The sequence below is a fragment of the Sapajus apella genome, unplaced genomic scaffold (genome assembly GCF_009761245.1).
Source record: "Sapajus apella isolate SASKATOON/1434 unplaced genomic scaffold, GSC_monkey_1.0 scaffold81, whole genome shotgun sequence".
Lineage (NCBI taxonomy): Eukaryota > Metazoa > Chordata > Mammalia > Primates > Cebidae > Sapajus > Sapajus apella.
This window is the reverse complement of record NW_022437021.1, coordinates 6,794,491-6,807,826: the sequence shown is the minus strand read 5'-3', so window position 1 is coordinate 6,807,826 and position 13,336 is coordinate 6,794,491.

Sequence of the window (13,336 nt, the reverse complement as noted above, 5' to 3'; positions counted from 1 at the left end):
ATGTAAAATGGGGATACAATTTGTACATAGCTCACACGGTGGCTGTAAGAATTTAATGAACTAAGCTTGAACGCTTAGCACAGAACCTGACATACAATAAATTATTTTTTATTAATGTTGTCATCAAATATGTATTAATATTTGTAAATAGAGTTCCTATCAAATAGTAAGCTATAATTTTCTTTTTGTTTGAACTGAGGAAGCTTCCTTATAGATTAAAAAGGACATTTATCAGCAAGACTTTAGCATGCAACAGAGCATAATTCAATTATATTTCCATGGGTGAAACAAACAATGTCCATGAAAGTAGAATGGAAAAGTTATGAACACATTCCTTTGGAATATTTAGAAAATGGGATACTATAGAACAATGAAAATAAATAAATTACTACTACTGATAACATGGATGAATCACACAAACACATTGAGCGAAAGAAGACAATCATCAAGTATACACCACCCAATTTTATTCGTTTAAAGTGTAAAAATGAACAAAACTAATCTAGGTGAAAGAAATCGGCGGGGGGGGCGTGGGGTTAGCAGAGCAACACAGAAGAGGCTGAGAGAGAGCAGAAGGGGCTTCTGAGATGCTAGGAATGTCTTCTGGTCTCTTGACCTTGAAACTTTTACACAGATATCTTCACTTTGAGAAAATTAATCAGGACGTACATATAAGGTTTGTGTAGCTTTCTGTGGGAATATTGTATATCAATATAAAGTGTTTATTTAAATTTTATGTATTTATTACCAAAGAAGAAGTTACTTCTTTGGCATTTGAAAGGGAAGTTGTCCTTAGAGTGAGGAGCCTCGGGTTGTTAGCTCCTAAATGTGACTTTAGGAACTAAAAGAAGCTCCCATAACTAACAGTTGGTAGCTACAACAAGGTTGGGCTCTAAGGAAGAAGTTAGGTACATTATTTTACAGCAAAAAACAGGTGCATTCATTTATTCTACAAATATCCATTCTCCCCGACTCCACTGCTACTTCCATAGTCCATACCATTGTCTCCTCATTTCAGTAAAATCCCAACTGTCTTCTGCTTTGGCTGCAAGACCCTTCCACCCAATCTTTGCAGACCTTCCACAGTGATCTTTTTTTTTTGTTTTTGTTTTTGTTTTTGTTTTTGTTTTCGTTTTTGTTTTTTTTTTGAGACGGAGTTTCGCTCTTGTTACCCAGGCTGGAGTGCAATGGCGCGATCTCGGCTCACCGCAACCTCCGCCTCCTGGGTTCAGGCAATTCTCCTGCCTCGGCCTCCTGAGTAGCTGGGACTACAGGCACACGCCACCATGCCCAGCTAATTTTTTGTAGTTTTAGTAGAGACAGGGTTTCACCATGTTGACCAGGATGGTCTCGATCTCTTGACCTTGTGATCCACCCGCCTTGGCCTCCCAAAGTGCTGGGATTACAGGCTTAAGCCACCGCGCCCGGCCACAGTGATCTTTTTACTATGAAAATTAGATCATGTCACCTCTGCTTTTAACACATCAGTGGTTTTCCATTGCATTGAAGGTAAAATTCACTCTCTTCATATTGGCCACAAGGTTCCATTTGACCCAGCCCTGCCCACCATTTCACTTTCACAGCTGCTCACTCTTCCCTTGCACACTGTGCCCAATCAGGTCCTTTGGTCATTTCCTAGGGCACTGCAAATTATTTCCCTATATCAGAGCCTTTGCTCTAAGTCTTCTACAGAACATCCTTCAGACTCCCATGCTGCTGGCTCCATCCCTTCCTCTAGGTTTCAGTCTAAATGTCACTTCCCCAGAAAGACTTTCCTGACCTCTTCATTTAAAACCACTTTGCCAGCAGGAGGCAGAGCAAATGGCAGAATAGAAGACTCCACTTATTGTCTTCCCACCCCCTGCCATCAGGACACCAATTTAACAACTATATACACACAGAAAACACCTTCATAAGAACCAAAAGTCAGGTGAGCACTCACAGTACCTGGTTTTAACTTCTTGTCACTGAAAGACACACTGAAAAGGTAAGAAAAACAGTCTTGAATCACCGACATCACCCCTCCTCCATCCCTGGCAGCAGCTACACAGCACAAAGAGAGAATCTGTGCACTTAGGAGAGGGAGAGTACAGCAAATGGGATACATTGCATTGAACTCAGTGCTTCTTATAGCAGAAAGCAAAACTGGACTGAATTCGGCTGATGCCTGCCCATGGAGGGAGTATTTAAACCAGCCTTAGCTAGAGGGGCATCACCCAAACCAGTGATTGGAACTTGACTTCCTGCAAGCCTCACCACCTCAGGCTGGAGTGCTCTGGGGCCTTAAATAAACTGGAAAGGTAGTCTAGACCACAAGGATGGCTACTCCTGGGTAAGTCCTAGAGCTGAACTGGGTTCAGAGCCAGCAGACCGGGGGCAGTGGGGAGTACATAACCTACTAAGATGCCAGACAGGGTAGCTAAGAGAATACTAGTACCACTACTCCCCTAACCTCAGGCTACACAGATGGCAGGTCTAAAAGAAACCCCTTCCTTCAGCTTAAGGAAAAGATACAGAAGGGTGGGGAATACTTTTTCTTGCATCTTGGACACCAGCTTAGCCATAGCAAAATAGGGCATTGATCAGAATCATGAGGCCCCCTTTCCAGGACCTAGCTCCTGGACAACATTTCTAGACACACCCTTGGCCAGAAAAGAACCTGCTGCCTTGAAGATAAGAACCTAGTCCTGGCAGGATTAATCACCTGCTAACTGAAGAGCCCTTGAGCCCAGCAGTATGTAGTACAACTTGGGTGAGACTCAGACTTGCTGGCTTCAGGTAAGATTCAGCACATTTCCAGACAGAGTGACTATTGGGGGATACTCTTCTGCTTGAGAAAAGTAGACAGAAACATAAAGGGGACTTTGTCTTGCACTTTAGGTACCAGCTCTGCCACAGGGGAATAGAGAACCAAGTGACTTATTGGGCTCCATGATTCTAGGACTTTACCCTTGGATGGCATTTCTGGACATGTCCTGGGCAAGAGGGAGCCCACTGCCCTGGAGGGTGAATCCCAGGCCAGGCAGCATTCACCACAAGCTGACTGAAAGGTGCTTGAGCCTTAAAGGAATACTAATGATACCCTAGCAGTATTCCCCATGAGCCTGTGGTGGCAGTGGACATGGGGTGAAGCCCCTCTGCCTTTGGAAAGGGAGGGAAGAATGGGAAGGACTGAATCTTGTGGTTTGAGGGCCAGCACAGCTGTAGTACAATAGAGCACCAGGTAAATGTCAAAGGTTTTTGACTCTAGTCCCTGTCTTCCAGATGGTTCCTCTGGACCTGCCCAGGGCTGGGGGAAACCCGCCCCACTGAAAGGGAGGAGCCCAGGCCTATCTGGCTTTGCTACCTGCTGAATGTAGTCCCCAGGGCCTCAAGTGAGCAAAGGCAGTAGCCAGGGGTGGTTACAGCAGATTTTCAGCAAGATCCAGTGCTGTGCTGACTTCAAGTGTAACCTATTACAGTCCTAGTAGGGGTGGCCACAGGAGTGCTTGTATCACTCTACCCACAAGTCCAGGTGGCTCAGGACAGAAAAACTCCATTTTTAGAGGGAGAAATTAAGACAAACAAACAAGAGTCTCTCCCTGGTAATCCACAGAATTCTTTTAGATCTTGTTCAAGACCATCAAGGTGATACCTCTACAAGTCTGCAGAAATGAGCGTGTTACTGGGCTTGGGGTGCCCACTAATGCAAATATAGTTTAGAACACCCAAGTCCTTTTGAATATCAGGAAAACTCTGCCAAGAAGGATGGCTACAAACAAGCCTAGACTAAGAAGACTATAATAAATCCCAAACTCTTCAATGTTCAGACACCAAAAACATCTACAAGCATCAACACCACCCAGGAAAACATGACCTCCCCAAATGAACTAAATAAGGCACCAGGGACCAATCCTGGAGAAACAGAGATGTTTCAGACAGATAATTCAAAATAGTTATTTTGAGGAAACCCAGAGAAATTCAAGATAACACAGAGAAGGAATTTAGAATTATGTCAGATAAATTTAACAAAGCAATTAAAATAATTTTTTGATGCTAGCTGGTTGTTTTGCCCATTAGTTGACACAGTTTCTTCATTGTGTTGATGCTCTTTACCATTTGGTACATTTTTGGAATGGCTGGTACTGGTTGTTCCTTTCTATGTTTAGTGCTTCTTTCAGGAGCTCTTGTAAAGCAGGCCTGGTGGTGATGAAATCTCTGAGCAACTACTTGTTCCTAAAGGATTTTATTTCTCCTTCACTTATGAAGCTTAGTTTGGCTGATATGAAATTCTGAGTTGAAAGTTCTTGTCTTTAAGGATGTTGAATACTGGTCCCCACTCTCTTCTAGCTTGTAGGGTTTCTGCTGAGAGATCCACTGTGAGTCTGATAGGCTTCCCTTTGTGGGTAACCTGACTTTTCTCTCTGGCTGCCCTTAGCAGTTCTTCCTTCATTTCAACCCTGTTGAATATGATGATTATGTGCCTTTGGGTTGCTCTTTGTGGTGAATATCTTTGTGATGTTCTCTGTATTTCCTGGACTTGAACATTGGCCTGCCTTGCTAGGTTGGGGAAGTTCTCCTGGATAATATCCTGAAGAATGTTTTCCAGCTTGGATTCATTCTCTCCGTCAGATTCAGCTACACCTATCAAACATAGATTAGATCTTTTCACATAATTCCATATTTCTTGGAGGCTTTGTTCATTTATTTTTATTCTTTTTTCTCTAATCTTGCCTTCTTGTTTTATTTTATTGAGTTGATCTTCAATCTCTGATATCCTTTCTTCTGCTTGGTCGATTCAGCTATTGAAATTCATGTATGCTTAGCAAAGTTCTCGTGTTTTTCATCTCCATCAATTCATTTATATTCCTATCTAAGCTGTTTATTCTCATTAGCATTTTGTCAAATCTTTTTTCAAGGTTCTTAGTTTCTTTGCATTGGGTTAGAACATGATCTTTTAGCTCAGAGAAGTTTGTTATTACCCACCTTCTGAAGCCTGTTTCTGTCAATTCATCAGACTCATTCTCCATCCAGCCTTGTTACCTTGCTGGTGAGGAGTTGTGATCTCTTGGAGGAAGTGAGGTGTTCTGGTTTTAGGTGTTTTCATCCCTTTTGCACTGGTTTCTTCCCATCTATGTGGATATATCTACCTGTGGTCTTTGTGGTTGGTGACTTTCCAATGGGGTCTCTGAGTGGACGTCCTTTTTGTTGCTGATGAAGTTATTTCTTTCTGTTGCTTAGTTTTCCTTCTAACAGTCAGGACCCCTGCTGTAGGACTACTGGAGGTCCACTCCAGACCCTGCTTGCCTGGGGATCACCTGCAGTGGCTGCAGAACAGTAAGGGTTGCTGCCAGTTTCTTCTTCTGTTATCTTTGTCCCAGAAGGATACCCGCCAGATGTCAGCCTGAGCTCTCCTTTATGGGGTGTCTCTTTGGTTATACAGGGGTTGGGGAGCTGCTTGAGGAGACATTCTTTCCTTTGTAGGAGCTCAAGTGCTGAGCTGTGAATTCAGTTGTTCTGTTCAGAGCTGCTGGACAGGTACATTTAAATCTGCTGCAAGAGAACTCATAACTGCCTTTTTTCCCAGGTGCTCTGTCCTGGGAAGGTAGGGTTTTATTTATAAGTTCCTATCATTCTGCTGCCTTTTTTCAGAGATGCCCTGCCCAGCGAGGAGGTAGCTTAGTCACAGTCTGCCAGCAGAGGCGTTGCTGAGCTGCCGTGGGCTCTGCCCAGCTGCTGTGTGAACTTCCTTGCAGTTTTGTTTATAGGAGTATAGTTAGAACTGCCTCAGTAATGGCAGACTGCCTCAGTAATGGTGGACTGTCTATGTAATGGCAGAATGCCTTGGTAATGGCAGATCACCTCAGTAATGGCAGACTGCCTCTGTAATGGCGGACACCCTATCCCCCACATAGCTGGACCGTCCTGTGTCCAGCTGTGCTTGCTGTGAAACTCTCAAACCAAAGCATCTCAGATTGCTGGTCTTTGTGGGGGTGGGACCAGCCGAGCCAGATCACCTGGCTCCGTTTCAGCCCTTTTTTTCAGTTGAATGGGTGACACTGTCTCTTAGGCGTTCCAGTCGCCAATTGAAAGGGTGGCCGGATTTGCATAAGTTTTTGTGCAGAGACCTGCGGCGCCAGCTGAAACAGCCACACTGGAGACTCGTGGTGCTTTTCTGCCCACGAGTCTCCTGGTCTGTGGGCAGTAAAAATTCATTTGGAAATGCAGTGATGACTCACCCTCTGCGTTTTCACTGGGAATTGCAATCCAGAGCTGTTCCTATTCTGCCATTTTGGACCCTCCTGCATGTTCTTACTTATCTGTGGGAGCTAAAAATTAAAACTATTGATCTCACAGAGATAGAATAGAAGGATGGTTATCAAAGGCAGGAAAGGGTAGTTGGGTAGAGAATGGAAAGGGAGTTTGTTGATGCGTATAAAAAAAGAGAAAGAACAAATAAGACCTAGTGTTTGCTAGCACAACAGGGTAACTATGGTAAAAATAATTTAATTATACATTTTAAAATAACTAAAAGAGCATAACTGGATTTTCTGAAAGAATAAATACTTGAGGTGATGGATACCCAATTTACCCTGATATGATTATTACACAATGTATGCCTTTATCAAAATATCTCCTGTAACCCATAAATTACACATCTACTGTATACTCACAAAAATTAAAAATAAAATTTTTTTTAAAAAATAAATGAAAGCACTTTGCCTTTTTCTTCTTATTTCCTTGATATTATTTCCCACAATCAGCAATCATTGTTATTGTCATTTTTCCCTCTTTACATCCTGAATCATGCTAGCCCATTGTAGTTGTTCAAAAATAGACAGTGAATAAATAATTCATCCAATTAACCCATAAGAACTATAACTGAGGCAAACCAGTGGGAATACATATTAATAGTTGTATAATTTATTTTCCATCTCAAAGCTTTTCTGGATATTAATTTTACCAGAATTTACCTAATGATATGGTAGGATTTCTAGACACACGCAACAATATTCTCCTTAATTATACACTTCCCTAGGAGTAGCCAGTATTGAAGTTCAAGTCTTCTGTCCTTTCTACACTTTGATTTTTAGAAGGGCTAGTGGGGTGTGAATAGCATCCTGTATGAGTAATTTGCATGCCCATAAATATCCAGTGCCTTTCTTTTACTATGCTGATATTGTCTGATAATAATCATTAACAGTTGATAAAATTGTGTGTATTAGTAAAGAGACTAAAAGCCATATTTCCTGGGTTTGAATCCTCCTGCTCTGCCCCTTATCAGCAGTTCCCTTGAAAAACATAACTATTTTGATCCTCGGTTTTGTCAGCAATAAAGTGGAGCTAATACAGCATCACACATTTATCAGGGTTGTTATGGAAAATAGATAAGCAAATCTGTGTGAAAAGCATTTTGCAAACTTTCTATACACTGTATACTGTAAGTATCATAGCTATTTCAGTGTAAGCTTTTCCCCTTGGCTAAGCATAATTTGTTGCCCTCATTTCTGCTTGGAATGCAAACGTTATGGCAAGCTAGATAAATGGAAAATTTTAATCATCATATAATGGAGCACATTAATGTGATAAAGACTGTTACACTGGCACAATTATTGTGCCTTATGTCAGTTTGGTCCCAGTGCCAATCAGACCTTTTATATATATGCTTGTGTGTGTGAGTGTATGTTTTATATCATTAAATACTATTTGCCAAAATGAAACAGATTCCAAGAAATAGTTTATTTCTGGGATATCAACTTATTCATACTTTGCCTCTAAGAGTATTAAAATACCCAAACAATATTGTAATTTGTAGAATTTAACTTTTATTTACACTATCCCGACAACCAAATTTTTATTAGCAAAACATTTTCATGTATTTTAAAATGATAAAGACTAGGTCACAACCTATAACCCTTATTCATATCTTAGCAGAAAGCAGCAATTAAATTCAGTTATGTGGTCACTGTCGCAACTATGGCTTTGACGCAAGCAGAAGTTCTGTCAAGATTCTCTGCTCATCTTTTTCTTTACTTTTTTTTTTTTTTTTTTTTTTTGAGTCAGAGTCTTGCTCTGTCGCCCAGGCTGGAGTGCAGTGGCGCAATCTCAGCTCACTGAAACCTCCTCCTCCCAGGTTCAAGCAATTCTCCTGCCTCTGCCTCCCAAATAGCTAGGATTAGAGGCGGAAGCCACCACGCCCCGCTAATTTTTGTATTGTTAGTAGAGATGGGGTTTCACCATGTTAGCCAGGCTGTCTTTTGATTATAACATAATAACCACTAGGATTAGAGACACATTGCTTGATTAGTCTAAAACCATGCAAGTCATAAAGAGTCATCCATATTTATGGAGCTTATTATATAATAAAATGTTAATGATAAACCATAAGCAAACTCTGAGGTCTACTATCTTGCCTCCACAATTTAACGTAATTTACATGCTTACAGAATTTATTACATTTCTAACAGAAATTTCATTTTCTTGTGGAAATTTTGTATCAATATGTTTTTGCATTTACTAGAAACAAAAAAAGAAAAGTAAAGAAATCTGAAACTCCAGAAAATTAGGATATAATGTAATAGAGCCATGTTTTATGCAGCCACTCCAATTTAAAACAGTAAGTCCATGGCTTTAAGGTAAATAAAATAATTGATTCTAAAACAACTGATTCTAAAAATGTATACAGAATAAATAGAAAAACTAGAAGTCATTAGCAATATGTTGAACAAGACACATGATTTTTTTGTCCATCAGGGGAAAAAAGGAATTAGTACTCCAGGAAAATAATAAAATTGATAGAAGGAACATAGTTGAAACATGAAACTAATTCAAATGTGACATGATTTTGAGCAGCCATTAGAATGCAAGACAGGAGAATATAAATGTTATCAATCTTGGCCATGTAAAACTAGAGGTAAAAATTTTAGAAGCTAGGTCACTGCCATGAAAAGAAGACTAGACCACAAATATTTTTATCTTACAACTTGATGACACAAGAGGTTCTCCTACTTTATAGATAATGAAAGCAGATTTAGGCAAATTATTTAAATTTACACATGTACTCAAGAGGGTAATTTCTAAAAGATATAAACTATATTGGGAGGAGGTGGGGGAGAAATGGAAAGTTTTGGTAAATGGGCTAAAGCATTATATAGCAAAGCAATAGATAATTCAGAAGTTGATAAATTGAGGAAGAGTAATTAACATAGCAGAATATTTAAAAACACAGACAATGGCACTAATCACTAAAGGAGCTAAACACAGTTAAAAAAATGTTTAACTCTGGGGAAATGAACTGTGGTGGAATGGATCAAAACAAATGGCCTTTTTTTATAGGCCCTTCTGCACCATTTAACTTTAAAATATCTTCATCAAAAGTAATTATGACCTGCTAAAAGAAATCATAGATTATACAAATAAGTGGGAAAACTTCCATGCTCATGGGTTGGAAAAATCTATATTGTTAAAATGGACATACTGCCCAAAGCAATCTATAGATTCAACACTATTCTCACCAAAATACCAACACCATTTTTCAAAAAATTAGAAAAAAGTATGCTAAAACTCCTAAAAAGCCAAAGAGCCCAAATAGCCAAAGCAATCCTAAGCAAAAATAAACAAATAAATAAAGCTGGAAGGATCACATTGCCCAACTTCAAACTATACTTGAGGCTACAGTAACCAAACAGCATGGTACTGGCACAAAAGCAAACACATAGACTGATGGAACAGAATAGAGAACCCTGAAATAAACTCATAAGTCACACACCTACAACCTCAATAGGGTGGACTGAATTTTTTAAGTGTGCTACCTATACACCGTTAAATACTACCCAGCCATTTAAAAGAACAAAATAATGTCTTTTGCAGCAACATGAATGTAGTTGGAAGTCATTATGCGAAGCGAATTAATGCAAGATCAGAAAACCAAATATCACATGTTCCCATTAATAAGCGGGAGCTAAACACTGGGTACTCGTGGACATAAAGATAGTAACAATAGATGCTGGGGACTACTAGAGAAGGAAGGAGGGAAGGAGGGCCAGTGGTGAAAAACTTAACTATCGGGTACGATGCTAAGTACCTGGGCAATGGGATCAGTTGCACCCAGAAACTCAGACATATAAAATATACCCATGTAACAAACCTGCACATATAACCCCTGAGTCTAAAAAGTTTAAAATATTTTTTAAAACCAAGTAAATAAAAATACTTTTTTAAAAAGTACGGGTGAACTAGGTTTATTAACTGTTTGGAAGACATGTTCAACTGGCTGTCTCACATCTTCCCCACACTTAAAATCTCCATGTTGAGTTCATCATCATCATTCCCCATTAAGCATTGCCTCCTACTACATTCCTTTATCATTCAATAACTCCTTCATTTATTTATCCAAAATGGAGCACTCACATTGATGCATTCACTTTGATCCACTGTACTAAATGTGGGAAGTACAATGACGAACAAGATAGAAATGGCTCGTTCACTCATGAAGTATACATCTTAGTAAGAAAGACAGATAAAACACACACACACACACACACACACACACACACACACACACATACACATACACATACACAAAACCTGACAATTAAAATAATTTCATCTTTAAAAGAAACAAACAAGGGGCTGAGAAGCAGAATAGTAAGGATAGTCCATCTTTAACTGCAGGATGTGCAGGAAGATCTCTCATAGGTGACATTTAAGATGATACCTAGCCGGGCGCGGTGGCTCACGCCTATAATCCCAGCACTTTGGGAGGCCGAGGCAGGTGGATCACGAAGTCAAGAGATCGAGACCATCCTGGTCAACATGGTGAAACCCCGTCTCTACTAAAAATACAAAAATTACCTGGGTATGATGGCACACACCTGTAGTCCCAGCTACTAGGGAGGTTGAGGCAGGAGAATTGCTTGAACCCAGGAGGCAAAGGTTGCGGTGAGCCGAGATCACGCCATTGCCCTCCAGCCTGGGCAACAAGAGTGAAACTTCGTCTCAGAACAAAAAAAAAAAAAAAAAAAAAAAGATGAGACCTAAAGAATTAGAAGGAGCTATCCATATATAATGAGTATGTCACAGTCACACTTGGGTTTATTCCATTTATTCTGAATACCCTTTTTACATTTAGAGAACTCCCTATTTCATAAGCGAAAAAATGTGAAGGTCAGGTATGGTGGCTCACACCTGTAATCCCAACATTGTGAAAGGCCAAGGTGGGAAGACTGCTCGAACCCAGGAGTTTAAGACAAGCCTGGGCAACATAGCAAGACTTTGTCACTACAAAAAATAAAAATAGTCAGCCACGGTGTTGCATGCCTGTAGTCCCAACTACTCAGGAGCCTGAGATCACCTGAGCCCAGGAGGTTGAGACTGCATGACTGAGCCACTGCACTCCAGTTGGGCAAAAAAGTGAGATCCTGTCTCAAAAAAAAAAAAAAAAAAAAAAAACCCAGGCCTACTGCAGAACAGTTTAGCATTGTGTAAACATCTATTGCAATTAAGCAAAAGGAGCCAGTCACAAAAGATCACATATTATATATACCATTTATATAAAATGTACAGAATAGGCAAATCTATAAAGAAAGAAAATAGATTAGTGGTTGTTTAGGGCACTGGGACAGGAGGAAAGAAGAGAAAGAGAGAATAGGGAATGACTGTTAATGGGTATAGGAATTATGGGAATATTCTAAACTTAGATTGATAATGCTTGTACAACTCTTTGAGTATATTAGATCTCCCACATTAGTTAGAAGTATAACTCACAAGCCTGCATAGTTTTTCTTTAATGTGGTCATAATAGGATTAAAGAATACAAGGTAGGAGTTATGCAGAAGCATTTCCTGGGGAACAGAACAATGCAAACCATGTGATTAACTATTTAGGGTTAAGGATCATGATGGGCCAGTGAGAGCCCAAGTGTGCACTTTAATAAACTGAATGTGATACACAAAGCCCTTTCATGTTTGAGACCCAGGGAAAGAGCCCCACTTGCCTCAACTAAGGTGGTGGCAGTAGACATGAAGAAAAATGGAAAGACTCCATTAATATTTGGGAGTTTCGTTGGACAAAGACACCTGATATAGGAAGGTGGAGAAAAAGCTGTTAATGCCTTCTCAACTACAAATGCCTGCCACATCTTGGAAGAAGAGGAGAAGCAGAGAGAACAGGAAGAGGATGTGGAAGAAGAGAAGATAAATAGGTATAGAAGAGGAAGTATTAAAGCAGAATTAGAATATTTTGCTGACTTTTTGAGCAACCATGTGTTCCATTCCTTCTTCCCCAACCCCAGAACCTGAATGACTTGTCTCAATCAGTTATCAAATTCTCCTAACCATAGGGCATGGGCATACAATATAACCTTGAACAAAATTACATATAGAAAGGGAATATCTGATAAGAGAGCTTCTGCTATGATTTCCTTTATTACTCTATTCCATAAAAGGACACAAAAAACAAGTACTCTGGTAGGGAAATTATTCTTATCTAGGTAAGACTGATGACTTTTTTCCTGTATTTATATGTGTACTACAGCTCATTTAGCAGTTACCTACTTACATGTTTGAATTTTTGTATTAAATTTTAAGTCCCTCGAATGCATAGATGATGTTATTTATCTGAATTATCTTCAACTTCCAGCACAGTGGCTGGCACATAGTAGCTTGTATTAAATTATTGCTGGATGGTATGATGAAACATTTAAAATTAAGTGCCAATAATAGAATACATTAGCAACAAGGTAAAGAAGACACATGCTCTTTCATCCACCAGGGCAAAAAAAAGGAATCAGGTGCTCTAGATATAATTTTTTAAATGACAGAAGCAACATAGTTTAAACATGAAACAATTTCAAATGTGACATGCTTTTGAGCAGCCAGTAGAATGTATGACAGGAGGCTGTAAATGTTATCAATTTTGATGATGCTTTGATATCTGGTGAAACTGGAAGAGCCTCTAATGGCCTAGTCATAAATTCCCCTTCCCATTCTGCTCCTTTGGATAAGATCTCCTAACCAAACAACACTCCTTATCAAGTGGACCAGGTTCAGTTCCTGCTTATCCCTGAGTAGTAATTTTTCAAAGAAGCCAATCACACCCTCCTGCAGCAACCAGAAATCACCCCACACTCTTGTTACTACAAAGCCTGCCTCACACAGCCCCTGGTTGCTAACTCTTTTCCTGAATGCTACCCCGAGGAGTCCCTGTCACATGTGATGAACATTTCCACTAGGCTGCCAGTGTATCTGCCTTATATCTGCCTGTCTGGTGCTGGTGCTGGCTTTCATATGGGCCTTACCCTCTCTGTGTTCTTTCCTCCTAAAGAAGGCTAATTAACCTCCTCGTGGCACAGCACCGA